The sequence below is a fragment of the Protopterus annectens genome, chromosome 10.part0, assembly GCF_019279795.1.
Source record: "Protopterus annectens isolate FY-2018-M chromosome 10.part0, PAN1.0, whole genome shotgun sequence".
Lineage (NCBI taxonomy): Eukaryota > Metazoa > Chordata > Ceratodontiformes > Protopteridae > Protopterus > Protopterus annectens.
This window is the reverse complement of record NC_056744.1, coordinates 1,290,058,702-1,290,073,402: the sequence shown is the minus strand read 5'-3', so window position 1 is coordinate 1,290,073,402 and position 14,701 is coordinate 1,290,058,702.

Here is a 14,701-nt window from a genome sequence, read left to right as displayed (position 1 = left end):
GCATACTTTCGGGAATGTATTAGACTTAAAGTTGTACCTAAAGGTCTAAGGTACTGGCAGTACCCTGCAGGTCTAGTAGAGGGGTCCAGCTTCTACATTGCGCTCATTGAACTTTTTGATAAACACGGACTCGAACTGATGGGGTTACTGTGTGACCAAAATCAGACACTTATCACTAATTTACTAGTTGAAATTGAGGAACTGGACAGAGTTATTAAGAACGACACCAATTATTTAAGGTACAAGTTTGACTATGAGAGGTGTTTCACTAGTATCGATGAGCATCTAGCGAAACTCAATGCTACCAAAAAGAAAAAGATAGCTAGAGACGTTAGAGACTATGCAAATGGGTCAGCCTACCCTAAACCAGTGACGCAAACAAATACTATTTTGGCAACACATGGCAACTCAAATGTGGAGAGGCAAGTAGTGGCTAACCAACTAACTGAACAACGTATCACCACTGGTGAAGGTGACTTACAGGATGACATGGGATATCAAGGGTCTTCTAACAATACTGCTGTTAGAAGGAGCGAGAGGTTGGCGAACCAGGATGAAAGGCGTAATGACAATAATGACAGTAGGGGTAATAAAGCTGAGGCTAATAAAAGAGCATTTCAGCCACAAAATTTTCAACCTGGAGCCTCCAATCAGGTGGCGCTGAACAACAGGAGGAAAGGAGCCAGGAGGAGGAGGTGGTAACCCAAGGGGAACCCTTGGATCAACATTCAAATGATGGCTTGGACTGTAAGATTTGGTCAACAAGAGTGGCGACTTTAAGGTGTTTAATTACACCGATTATAATATTAGTAATGATATCATAGAGCTACTCTCCAAGGGTAACACCTTTGTTCCTTCCTCCCATTTTGACTTGGCACATACTCTTATTGACCTAAAACTGTTCATTAGGAAACTTAATTTGTCATTACTATTAGGTAATGACTTTGGTCAAAAATCTGAATTGTATGTGTCTAGTGTTTACAACCCACCGTTACACCCTACCTTACTATTATTTGAAAAAGTAACTGAAATGGACCTGAGAAATTTGAATAAACAAACAACTAGGTTTGCCCGGGGGGGGACAGAACATTTCTAATAATGAAAGGGAGGACTTTTTGTTCTTAAGAAGGGCCCCCGTGCATTTAATGAAACCGGATAAAGGCGGGGGCATTACAATAATGGCTAACGAAGACTATAATTGTAGAATGAATCTTATACTAAGTAGCAAAACGTACACCAAGGTATCTATTAATGAAATGAATGGTGCTTATCAAAGGGTAAAAGCTTTCATTGAGGAGCTTTATGTGGAATCTAGAATTGATAGGGAAACCTATATATACATGCAACAACAAACACCTAGAACACCGGTGTTGTTTGGTATCCCCAAGATCCACAAAGATATTAATAATCCTCCCATGAGGCCATTGGTGGATGGGAGGAAAAGCATTACCTACACTTGTAGTAAAGTTCTTGATAAGATTTTGCAGAAATATGTCAAAAAAGAAAGACAAATAATTAAAGATTCATGGGCTTTTTTAGAAACAATCAATATAGTTGATTTCCACCCTGGGTCTTTGTTGGTCACTATTGACGTGAAAGATCTATATTCATCTATTCCCCATGATATAGCGATAGAATGGGTTGGGGCAATGTTGGAAATTCTGAATGCACCTAATGATGAAATTCAACTGGTGGGTGAGTTGATTGACATCATCCTTTCTTACAATGTTTTGATGTTTAACAATGAGTTATTTCATCAGAAAATTGGGGTAGCCATGGGATCTCCAAGTGGCGGGAGTATTGCAAACTTAGTTATGGCGTATTGGGAGAGGAATAACATTCTAACAGCAGAAGCTATTTATTCGAAATTAGCTCTGTATACAAGGTTCCTTGATGACATTTTTTTGATTTACAAAGGAACAGAATTAGAAATAAAAGATTTAATGTCAAACCTCAATACATCTACTAGCTTTCTCTCGTTCACTTATAAATTCAACAAGGATAGAATGGACTACCTAGATATAGATCTAAGAAAGGATTATGACAACAAGAGATGGTTATCCAAAATATACCGTAAGGAAACCTACTCTAACTCCATGCTGCACTATTCAAGTTGCCACCCTATGCACCAGAAGAAATCAGTGGTAAAGGGGCAACTTGTTAGAGCAGCACGGATGATTAGTGACGATGATGACTTTATGGAAGAATGTGGTACCTTGACTCAATTCTTTCTTAAACGGGGATACCCACCCGACTTTGTGTTTGAAATCACGGATGAAGTCAAACGTAAAAGAAGTTTAAAGGAGTATGTTCCATTGTTAAGCAATACTAATACAAATGGGGTTGGGACAACTATACACCGGCCCACGGAAGTAAACAACTCACACTTCTTCTGTGGTTTCAGTTGCACATTTAATTTGGATTCACATTTGATTAAAAACATATTTTTGAAAAATTGGGAGTTCTTGATTAATGATAATGAATTCCAGGTTATTCTACCACACACACCTAAAATAGTTTACAGACGTGGGAAAAATTTGAAGGAATTGCTGGAGGGCGCTGGTCGGACATACACAACTCATTTGGGAATGTTTAAGTGCCAAATGTGTAAATATTGTAAATTTATTGATGAAGGACAGAACTTTGTAATAGGGGACCAAAAGTTCCGAACGTACTCTAAGTTTAACTGTAACAGCAGACTAGTGGTATACTTAGCCAAGTGCTAGTCTTGTCCAGCATTCTACATCGGGAAGACCGATAGGAGACTCAGTGAGAGGATATACGAGCACTTATACAGCATTAGGAACAATAAAATGACTAATGCCTTAGCAAGACACCATGTTGACAACACTGGCCACGAGTTTAAATTCAGAGTAATAGACCAACAAGTGAGGGACATAAGAGGAGGTTACGACTCTCTTAAACTAGAAAGGAAGGAACTGCTTTGGCAGTTACGGACCAACGCAAACCAGAAACCTGGTATTAATGAAATGTCCTCTATTGCATGTATTTTAAAATTGAAAAACCTGGAGAGGTGATCTCGAGGGTACTAGATTACCTTCAACTACAGTATTAAGGTAACTTCTTACGGTGAGGGGAATGACCAGCTTAATTCAAAGGACCGGTTTAGATAAACGTATAGTCAACATATTGTTTATTGTTTTTTATATTGTTTATTGTTTCTTATTTTGATTAGATGAAAATGGAAATGGTGAACTATTAATAACTACCATTAGATTTTGGACGACTGACACATTAGTTAATAGGTAAGACTCTTACTACATCAACTAAGGGTTGTACCACTAACTATCCCTTACCACTATGTAAAAAAACCCTTCATTAATAGAAGGGGCGTAGGGTAGGTATATTAGGTGTTAGTAGTTAAATAATATAGGGGGTCTATGATGAACATTAGCAAATGTTCCACGTGCTGGTAGAAGTATAGAACCCCCCCCCCTTTTTCTGAATTGAATATAACCAGCTCAATTCTATTATTGAGTGAAGGGAACCATACTTAATAAGTCCACAAAATGTGATGAGTTTTGGTTGCTGGTTCACGACTCTAAATCCCACATATTTAACAAACATTATTAATAACTAGATTAACACTTAGTGATGATTTACGTGTTAAATACAAGACAACTGTTCCTGGTCATTTTATATGACTGAAATATGTGAATAAATGGCCGCATGGGACATTGTTAGATCTTCTTTCATACTCCTATATATTTTTACGTACATTTTTACGTACATCCTACATTAACTTTCTCACACACCTCCAATAATGTTATATAGCTAATGGCTCTCTTCGATGTATGGAGGTGTTGAATGTAGTTGGGTGACCTGGAGTACTAGAAGGATTTGAAGGAAGGTTTTCCAACCTATGATAGGCATAATATAGGGGGACGTAAATTCATTTACCAAGTCGACCCCCTTTAGGTTAAGAACCAGCTTGGTAAAATTAGCTTTATCAAATTTGTGTGGTGTTTTTAATGATTTAAGTTTGTAACTAGTATTTTATTATACATTTTCATATCTAGGCTTATTTTAATTCCCTGGTTTGTTGACAACTAATGGGTTGGATTCCCAGCTGTTAGAAAAAGGTATACTGTATGCCATTTGACCGGTTTACAGTGCCTTGGCTTAAAGATAAATTAAATTAAGAGGTACCAAAACAGCGAAGCAATTTGATTCACTATAACAACAAATTACCAATGAAGGGAAGGACCAACCCACTAATTAACTTAGTTAGTATATGTACTGTTGAACTCCTGTTGTTTTTTGGCTTTTGTTTTTAACTTCTGAAGAAGTCGGCATATATGTAACCGACGAAAAGTGTACTGGAATAAACGCACTTCAAGTGAATTAAACAACGTTTTTAGTGAAAAGGACAGCCTGTTCCTGGTCTTTACTTGTTATTTACATAGCATTTGTGTTATGTTACGCAAACATTAGTTACGTCTGTTGGCAATTACAATACTCAATAACAGGATACATATGAATTGTATTCATCAGACAGTGTAGCAGCATGATAGCAAAGACAATTGGAAGTGCCAGGTAACTATCCATGCACATAACACATGTAATATCCACCTGTATAGTATCATTTGCAAGCAATAACAGCTGTGCATGTGTACATGTTATGCAAATGTGTTGTGACCCTTGTTACAGTGCTGGGACAAATGGCTATGTGCACACCTACATAGAGTGGATATTGAGAGTAGAGACCCACTGGTTTAACATTCATGTTTGTGTAGCCTAACCTCTCATTGCCAACCTAACAGCTGCTTCCAAATACTGTATGTAAGGTTGTGCACAGTACTGCTTATGAAACAAGTTGCATATCATCTTTAATTCCAGTGTAACATCTGAAGTAGGAGTGTAGGATGTAGGAGACTGCTGCTCACATGTAATAGCTGCTTCATAGGTGATGGCTTATACTATCTGATGATATCCTGCTCATGCTGATAGTGGCAGCAGAGTCTATTGATACTTGTCTTTGGGGAGTGGCTGTCCATACCTAACAGACCTCATGGTTCTGGTGGATATGTGTGTATATACCCAGAAAAGGATACAGACCTGTTGACACTTGCATCATCTGTAATCAACTATCAGGATGTGATGTGCTCCTCAGATGAGGATTGCTGCTAAAGTTAGCTACTATGTTTCTGTAATAGCCAGTGTTTACACGTCCACAACTCAAATATGTACTTGTGAGCATCACCGTCTAAAACATCTTCATAAGCAATAAGTAAACTAAATATAGTACTTGGTACTTGTATACTGAATACTTCTACAGTCATGTCCACTAGTCAGCTACTGGTGTTTAGTAATGTCAGCTTTGTGCATGTGGCCATCCTGGGGGAATGTAATCTCTATGCCATGTACACTGCCAAACCCACCTAACACCACACCCCACATATTGTCTGGGATGCAGCTACAGAGGCAAGCTGGAAGGCAGTCCAGTCTACAGCCATGACTGGACTGGAGAGTCATGCGGTGTAGGTTAACACATGCATCTCATTATCACAATCAACACATACCCTTAGCAGAACACAGTAAGGACACCCACACATACCACCAGAAAGCACATACATTCACAGAGGCTTCCAAGTATCTGGCCAAGCAAGGGACCTCCCAAGCTGGAATAGTCAGACAACAAAGTACACAAACTGCATGACATAGGTTGCAAAACTGTGCCAATCCTCAGAACACGTGGCCAGAAATATGCCCAACAATACTCATATTTGAATGCAAAGTTCAGCACTATGTCACACACCAAGCTATACAAGGGCAAACATACTGTCAGCTGCCTGTCTGCCATGATTAGCCACATACCCATACACTCAGGCCACCTTTCAAATTCTACACATGGCTCTGGCATATTCCATGTTGTTGTGCAGGACTTGGGATGCTGTAGCCTGGACTGCATGGAAACACACATGTAGGAACTGTCAGGTCTTGTAGTCCATGCAGGTATGTCCCAAGTCCTGGGTAGCAGTTTGTCATTGCCCAGAATGATACTGCAGCACAGGGACAAAAGGATTGTATTCCCCAATTGTCTAATGTACTGGTGTAATCCAAAGGGTATCCAATATATCTCTGCCTGGGATAACATGGTTGACAGACCATGATGCTTTGCCAGACAGGGCCTGCACCTGTCACCATTAGGAATCTGGATACTGGCTAGGCCTCACTCTTCCCCTATAGTGCCTTCATCGTGCAAGGTTCAAGTGACAATTCCACCACTGTAACATGGACAGCCAAGCAATAAACTGTGTGTCTAGCTACTCAATGATACATTTTGGAAACTCAATATGGACTCACGTACGTCAATCCTTAACATGGATAACATATTTGTGCAGTGACTGAGATATGGTTCAAGGCTCCAGAGAGCACCCCTGGATGACCATGTTATAACACATACCTCACCTCTTGCCCATTATCCTTTAGTGGAACACACAGGCCACAGGTGTGTCCATATTTCTGAAGGATATGTACACCCCCAGGGTGGTTGCACTTGCATAACTTCAGATGCATTATACTGAGCAACTACCTCTGTGCCAAACTGGAAGCCAAATTGCACCTTGCTACAGATCACCCACCATGTCTCTGAATTACCAACTGTCATATTGTGCTGTAATGGGGAATAATAGGTTTGAGAAAGAAAACCATAATAATGGCTACTCTCAACTATCCCACTATTAACTGGGAAGACTGTTAATGTACCAACACCTGTGCTCAATGCATGTTTGATTTCATCACCACAATGACCTGGATCACCATAGTCACACAAACAGGGCTAACAGTATGCTACACATAGTCAGTCTCCAAAGCCAATGTTATGCTTCTTAAGACAGAAGTGGTGAATGTCATGCACCCATGCAGATGGACAATACATGTGCAAATGCTGAATCCTATACAAATGCACTTTAAGCACTCACATTAGTGCAGTGATTGTGCTATTGAAACAGAACCAAGATTCAACCAAACACAAACAGGAAGGCAAACTGGTGGTACCCTGCCATAAACTGTACCACAGAAGGTAGAAACTGTTGCAAGAGTGAGCACACATGTGTGGAGGTGATCTCTGGTCAGCCTCAGTAAGATTTAGATATACCATATAAGACCACACAAAGTCACTGTGAAACTAATTGGACACATATTATGAGGCCAACCACAGAGCATTCTATAGCTGTGTCATGAATCGTAATGGCAACGACAACACCTGCCCTTCTTCACAGCACTATGGCATGAGAAGTACTGCACCTACAGGAATAGCACTTGTTCATCCAGATAGGGTCTGTGATAACTTAAACCCACTCTCACCTCCCTCCAACAGGTACATATATTTATATATTCATGTACACTACAGAGTCCCTGTAATAACAACTACACAGGTACAAGCTGCACTCTCTAAAGCCATACATACAGCTTGAATGGGACCTGTCAACATCACAGGGTGTGTTTTACACAAATGTCAGAACAATTAGCTCTCTACCTACATATCATGTTCAATCATAGCTGCATGTTAGGCTGTGTACACACTGAATGGTGCACAGCAACAGTTATCACACCCCACAAAGGGGGAGACACCACTGATAATGGAAAATAGTGCACTACTACCCTGCTGAATCTGGTCTGTAAGGCCATGAACCTCGATCAATGTATTTGATGTAGTCAGTACAGATGTAGATGACAGTAAAGTTGATTCACACAGCATATCTCAACCTTGCCATGTCTTAGGACACCATCACCCATACTGGGTTCCAGTTACACTCAGTAAAATAGGTGTATATACCTATGTCACATGATTGGTTGGCAACTGGACCGCTGGCAGAACCAACACTACAGAAGGTGTCTGACTAATACACACACAGAAAACTAGTGCCAACTACAGTAATACAAGGTTCAGTCCTGGCACTCCCCCTCTTTGTTATCTAAATCTATACCACACAGACTAACACAGAAGGCATCTGCCTATTGAAGTTTGCAAATGACTATGAACTAGGAGCTATAGTTGACTCAATGAGTGCTGTGGGCAAAATACAGAAGGGCCTTTGTGGGTTGAATGTGTGGTGTCTGTTGTATGGCCACAATCTCACTGCAAAGTATTGCATTGTCATCCCCTATGTTAAAAACCCTGTACCCATGAACTACCACCTAGGCAGTGGGCAACATAATGGAAACTGTGTGTGTATGAGATTCAGCTGGACAGTAGTCTTTCCTTTGATAGTCACTTCACCACACCAGTCAGGTAGTTGTAAGTGGCACCCCTAATCATGACAGGGTACCATCCATGAATATAGAGATCATTGCTCACCCATACTCAGCACTCAGTTGACCCATAATAGTTCACATATTTCCTTTAAGTGTTATAGGCTATGTTCAGATGGCCTACACCGGCCTTCCCAAACCCTAGCTCCACTATGTAGCATGATGCCTACCCTGAATAAAGCCATGTCCAACCCAGAGATGTTGGACATGCTACACTTACACATCCTGATTTCAAATAAACACATACGTCATGGACATCCACCTGTCTAGTACAAGGATCATAACATGCCTGATAGATCCCTGTCCAATACACATTGCATACTCCTGCCATACCATTCATCCCTGTCCAGAATAGCTGCACATTGCCCCTCTTTGAGACATGGTGTGATGACCGCTTGGCAAATATATCAGTAAACTTGTGGATCAGTTTTGTGGCACTGCTCAAACTGGCCACTGAAAGTTACCTGTCTGTTGGCTACAGCTAAGTAACCTTTCAGCCTACGCTCATACATGGCCCAGGACATATAGCCTACTAGTTCACTATGACCATACATCCTATAGTTGATATCCAACCCTGCAAATACCATCAAACTAGCCATTGTCCCATGTGTCTCACATGTGCAACACAGGTAATACATGGCAGGATGATATACTGCTGTACAGTGCCATGTAGATATATATGGCAAAACACATACATGTACAACTTGCTGTGAGCAAGTCTGCAGGGTGACAGGTCATGTCCCTTAAGGCTGTGTATGACTATATATGGGACATATACACATCATTAATGTCTCTTGCATTAATGTCAAACATCCAGGCATGTGCTAATAGGTAAAGACTCCAGTACAGGCAGACATGCCCACATCAAGACAATATCCACATGGAGTATGAACAATGTCATCACTTGACACACACATATATGGTGATAACATGAAATCACCAGTAAGTGTCAAATGTGTGTGAGTTAAACATGTCAGTGGTGTTAGTGTCACATAGATTTTCAAAGCCATATTTGTAATTATGATAAATGTGATGCACATGTATGTGCAGCTGTACATCTGTACTTCTCTGTGAGTTACTGTGACCTGTCACCATCATAATGTCTGCCAGGTATGCTGCGTGCCAGGCTGCCACTGTACAGCCGCATGGAGGATGAGGTCCTCATTCCATACCTCCTTGACAACCATTAGACACTTCTCAGACATGTGCCACAGAATGCACAGCACCGGGATGCCCAGTGGGAGGAACTTTGCAGAAGGGTAAATGAAGTTGGCGGCCACATTTGCACTTAGCAGGTGTGCCGACACTGCACTGACTTAATTAGATGGGCAAAACAGCATGCAAACGCAATTGCCAGGGAACAAGTTGGAACAGGTGGGGAGCCACTCACCCAGCCCCCACTCACATGTACTGAGGAGCACCTGGCCAACCTTGATACACCTGCAGAACTCCATCCACAAGCTTCAGCTGGTTTTGTGGAGGTGGGTGTCTCACAACCACTGAGCCAGGAGTTGGCCAGTAAGTCACTGCTGCACATATAACACAGGTATATTTAATACAGATACATGCGTTACTGTACAATATTTAACTTAGCATCATATGCAAGGCATGTATGTACACAAACCACATACTATAGTTTGCTACTCTATGTATGCACAGATGTGCATACTGCATAGCATAGTCTATTGTACTGGCTTATGTGCCAGCATGCACATTGCACCCTGTGGCTATCACACAGGTGTGGATAATGATCATACTGCTCTGACACTCCTATTTAGGTACCTCTGGTGTTTCACAGTGGCAGCAGCCTGTTGCTGGTGAGTTTATTATTTTACTTATCAGGCTTGATAATGCACAGATCATATTAGATGCATGCTATCTGCCATGTGGCCATTTAACACACGTACACATAATGTATGGTGATCCTGTTAATATATACAGATCATACCTGCAATGCACCACAGTGTTTACCCATGTGGTATATTTAAAGACCTTATGAAACACCTACATTAAACCTTACAAACTGTCATTGCCAGATGTGTGTACAGCTGTAAATACAATGGTGGAGGTGTGGTTCACTGTAGGGACATGTACTACAGATCAGCATCACAAATGTGGGGAATACAAACAGAACTATACAGAGAGTATATGTGTGCACACATTCTATATGTTTTGGAGCTGGATTATGACAAACTGACAGGAGTCACCCTTGTGGAGTATACCCTTGCTATGAATATCACACAATGTCATCTGCTATCTGACATGCATGACATTTTATGGGCTGGCTGCAATGCTGATTAACTATCCTGCAAAACATGATATCCCACATCCCAAACAGACCACCCTTTGTCTGCATAAACCTGTCCTCAGTGGAGCATATGACATCTACGGGTGTATGTTATATGGGACAACGCTGACATATGAAATAGAGCCCATCACAACCATTGGACAAAACATGTTTACACATGGCCACGGACGATGGCCAGAGACATGAAGCAGCACACACAGTAGAAGGGATGTACATGTGTGTACACCCTGTTGTACATTGGCTCGACACAATAAAACTATGGCCTTTGTGTAATGATTATATTTTAGATGTGACACACTAAACTTCATACAGGGCTGTGCACACCTTGTGTAGGCATGACATCAAAGCACCACAAAACATGTCTTGAACATTTTGAGTGTGTCACGACATGAAAGCTTTAACCTATACAGTATCCAAATACATACATGTGCTGCACAACATACACATACAACCACAGCAGGCCACAGTTACAGTACATTCACCTTGCTGGTGTCAGACATCATTAACATGGTTGCACCTCATGTGTGTGAGGTACACAGATGTCATGTGAAACATGGCGCACTGCAAAGTTACTCATGTCTGGGCATAGTTGCCAGTCATCCACAATATGATTGCAGATGTGCAGGGATGTCATCTGTTTACCCTTCAGTGACCTGTGTCATACATTCCATATTAGGGTTTAGTGTGTATAAACCTCAGTGACATGGGTCACATTCCACATTAGATATGTACTGTATCTGAACACGGTCATGGCTATGAATCATGTCTGTAACTCACAGTGTATAGCAATAGTGAAGCCACATGATGCCCTGCAATGGCTATGCAAATCAGCTCAAAGTGCAGTATGTCACTGTATATCTGTAGGGCAGACTGACAACATTGTGTCAGCTGAAGGTCCATGCTAATATAACACGCCCCTGCATTGGGACATCAGTACGTCACTGTATATTTGAAAGGACACCATTGTGTTAAACATGTATGCATGTCAGTCATCACTTCAGCAGAAGACATGTCATACTACATGTGATTGGCAAGGTCATATGCCACACATCAGGCCGGTGTACTGATAACCTGTGCTGGTCTGTGGCACCATTGCAAAGTAGGGACAGCCATGTCAAACATGTGTGTACAGCCACATGCACATTGTCTGTAGACTCAGCTCAGGGGTAAGCGGAATAATGTTGAACAGACATGCACTGTTTATGGGGAAATATGCAAGCTAGGGCTCTGGCAAACATAGTATTCACTCAACATACCCTTTTGCTTATGTCCTCCTCACACATAGGGGCAGTGGCCAATACAAAGCATCACTGGCAGATGTACCCAGGTCGGTGATGGTCTGTTACAATGTGGGGTATGGTGCACAAAACATGGCAGTGCAATGCAGTGGTGCATAGTGCATGCATTGTGTTGCAGGTTTGGGGCATAACCTACTAACACAAATTGTGCAGCACAGGAATGTATGCTAACTACTACTATAATTGTGTAAGCTGCATGCCTTCTGCCATAACACATGCATACCGTTGTGTGTAACTCAGGGATGTATGATAACTACCACTATAATTGTCTAAGCTGAATGCCTTCTGCCATATCACATGCATGTTGCATGCCATTGTGTGCCATATCATGTGTCTGTGTCTGTCTGTGTCTGTCTGGGTCTGTCTGTGTGTCTGCCTGTGTGTCTGTCTCTGTGTGTCTGTCTCTGTGTGTCTGTACTGTGATGTATAACTGGTAATGTACAGTTCTAGTCTGCCAATCACAGGTGTTGATGTAGGTGTGTTGGCCTCCTGCGGTCCACCTGCTGTTAGTGTCCCCGCAGACTCTAGCAGTGATGACGAAAGTATGATTGAGGCACAGGCAGGGTTGTCAGGGGCTGAATCTTTGCCATTGGTTGGCATTCCACCTGTATCCCCCTCATCCCTGCACACAATTGTCATGCCTACACATTCCCCATTGCCAATGGCCATAGTGGAAGGACAGGTGGCGGGTGGTAGCATGGAAGAAGAAAGTGTGGAGACTATGGAAGGTGTGTCTGCACACCATGATCCCAGCCCACTGACTGATGATGTCCCACACAGGAATGTGCCCAGGGCTGCTTGTAAGGGGGTTCCTGGCCAACATGCCCCCTGCAAGACATAGCACATCAGCTGGTGTCACCAGACACAAGTTACAGGCTGTAATGGAGGCACAGACACGTTTTGAATGGCACAACAGAGAAGGCCTGAGGCTTCAGAGGGCTGCTGTCCATTCTTTAACTGACAACATCCAGGCAATTGCAAATGCCCACCATCAGCTTGCAGATGTTTTGGATGGATGATTGTGTGACATGGTGGGAGTCCTTGACCGTGGCATGTTGATTCTCAAGCATGGAATGTCTGTGCTAGAACATCTGGTGTGAGTATAGTCGGGAACATGGATGTAGGCCAGCTACACCAACTGTTGAAGGTGTATGTGAACATGCTACTTCACATGCCCGGCCCCATAGTGGTGGTAGCAGTAGCAGTACAGCTGGTGCTGTGCTGTCCACACCAGGACACAGCAGGTCACGTGCACGTGGTCCTGGATGGTTCCAACAGGGACATGGTTCCAGTGGACATGTGTCATCAGACAGTACTCAATCTGGACCTCTGCCTGGTAGTGGCCATGCAACCTTTGGCAGGCGCAGGTCACGTGGCCCTGACCAGACACCGTGAACTCTACAACCTGCCCTGTACAGTCTGCAGCTGTCACTAATACCCATGTGTAGGCCAGCCACATGCCAGACCAGTGTGCATGCATACACACACACCAGAAACAAATGTAGGGCACTTCAACACACACACGCATAACATCCACACATGCCCAATGAGATAAAAGGCCTTAACCCACACACATGATGTCATCTAATGGAGCAGTCCAGGCCTCTAGCAAACATTATCACCCTGTGCATATGATTATGCCTGTGCCGCATCTCTGTCATCCATACCATCTGTGCAGGGACATGGTCATATGGTCTGATGCACAGGGTGAACATACTAGGAAGACAATTGTAGATTACCATTGTTGAGTGGTGTTGACAGGCAGCAGACATACCATGTACTAACATTTTAGAATGCATTTTGTACTACTGACAGTATGTATCATGTGTAACACCAGTAACTGAATGTTGATCTTGATGTTCTGCCTTCCTCTTGCAGGTGTTATTGCATGTGCCAAATGTGTGCATACAGACTACAAGGGGGATGTCAGTGTTTTTAGTTAGTGTCCCATATGTAATGTTAGATTACTCACAGGTCTGTATGACAATACCTGCATGCACTTCATAGCTTCCACATCACAATTATAATCTCCCAAGTTTCAAACATGTTTACTGATATAATGGACCAAGAGCATGATAGCTGTGTAGTACGCTACTGTGGCCAGAGCCTCACATCCATACTGGGTGTCATCACAGGTATAGTTACCTGGAGCGGGGAGGAGGTAAAAGAATGATTCAGCAGATGAAAAAGGTAAAGGCCAGTTGAAAAGGGTTTTTTCCTTTGGAAAGCAGTTATACCTGCTCTCATGACAGGATGCAAACACACATATACTCAGGGATTCACAGACACAGAAACACACACACACACAGAGACACTTGCCAGTGTTGGGATTAGAACCCCTACCCATGTACAAATCATTATTATAGTACTACACAGTTACCAGATGCGCCACAGAAATTGCACATTTACAGGCAGTCAGAATGGCTTTCTACGATTGAGAACATCCACAGTGATACTAGATTGTGGTGAGTGTATGTGGGGAGGGGAATATATCAGTAGACTATGGTAAAACAAGCCTCACTCCAGAGCTTACACATTTACAGGCAGTTAGAATGCCCTTCTAAGATTGATGAATTCAACAGGGATACTAGATTGCAGTGAGTGGATGTGGGGAGGGGTTTTTATCTTTTGAGTATGGTAAAATACAGCCTCACTCCAGGGATCAGACAGCCATACACACACACACACACACACACACACACACACACACACACACACACACACACACACACACACACACACACACACACTGTGGCATTCACGAAGATATACACCTAAGTCACACACATACAGACACTTGACATGTGTGAGATTCACA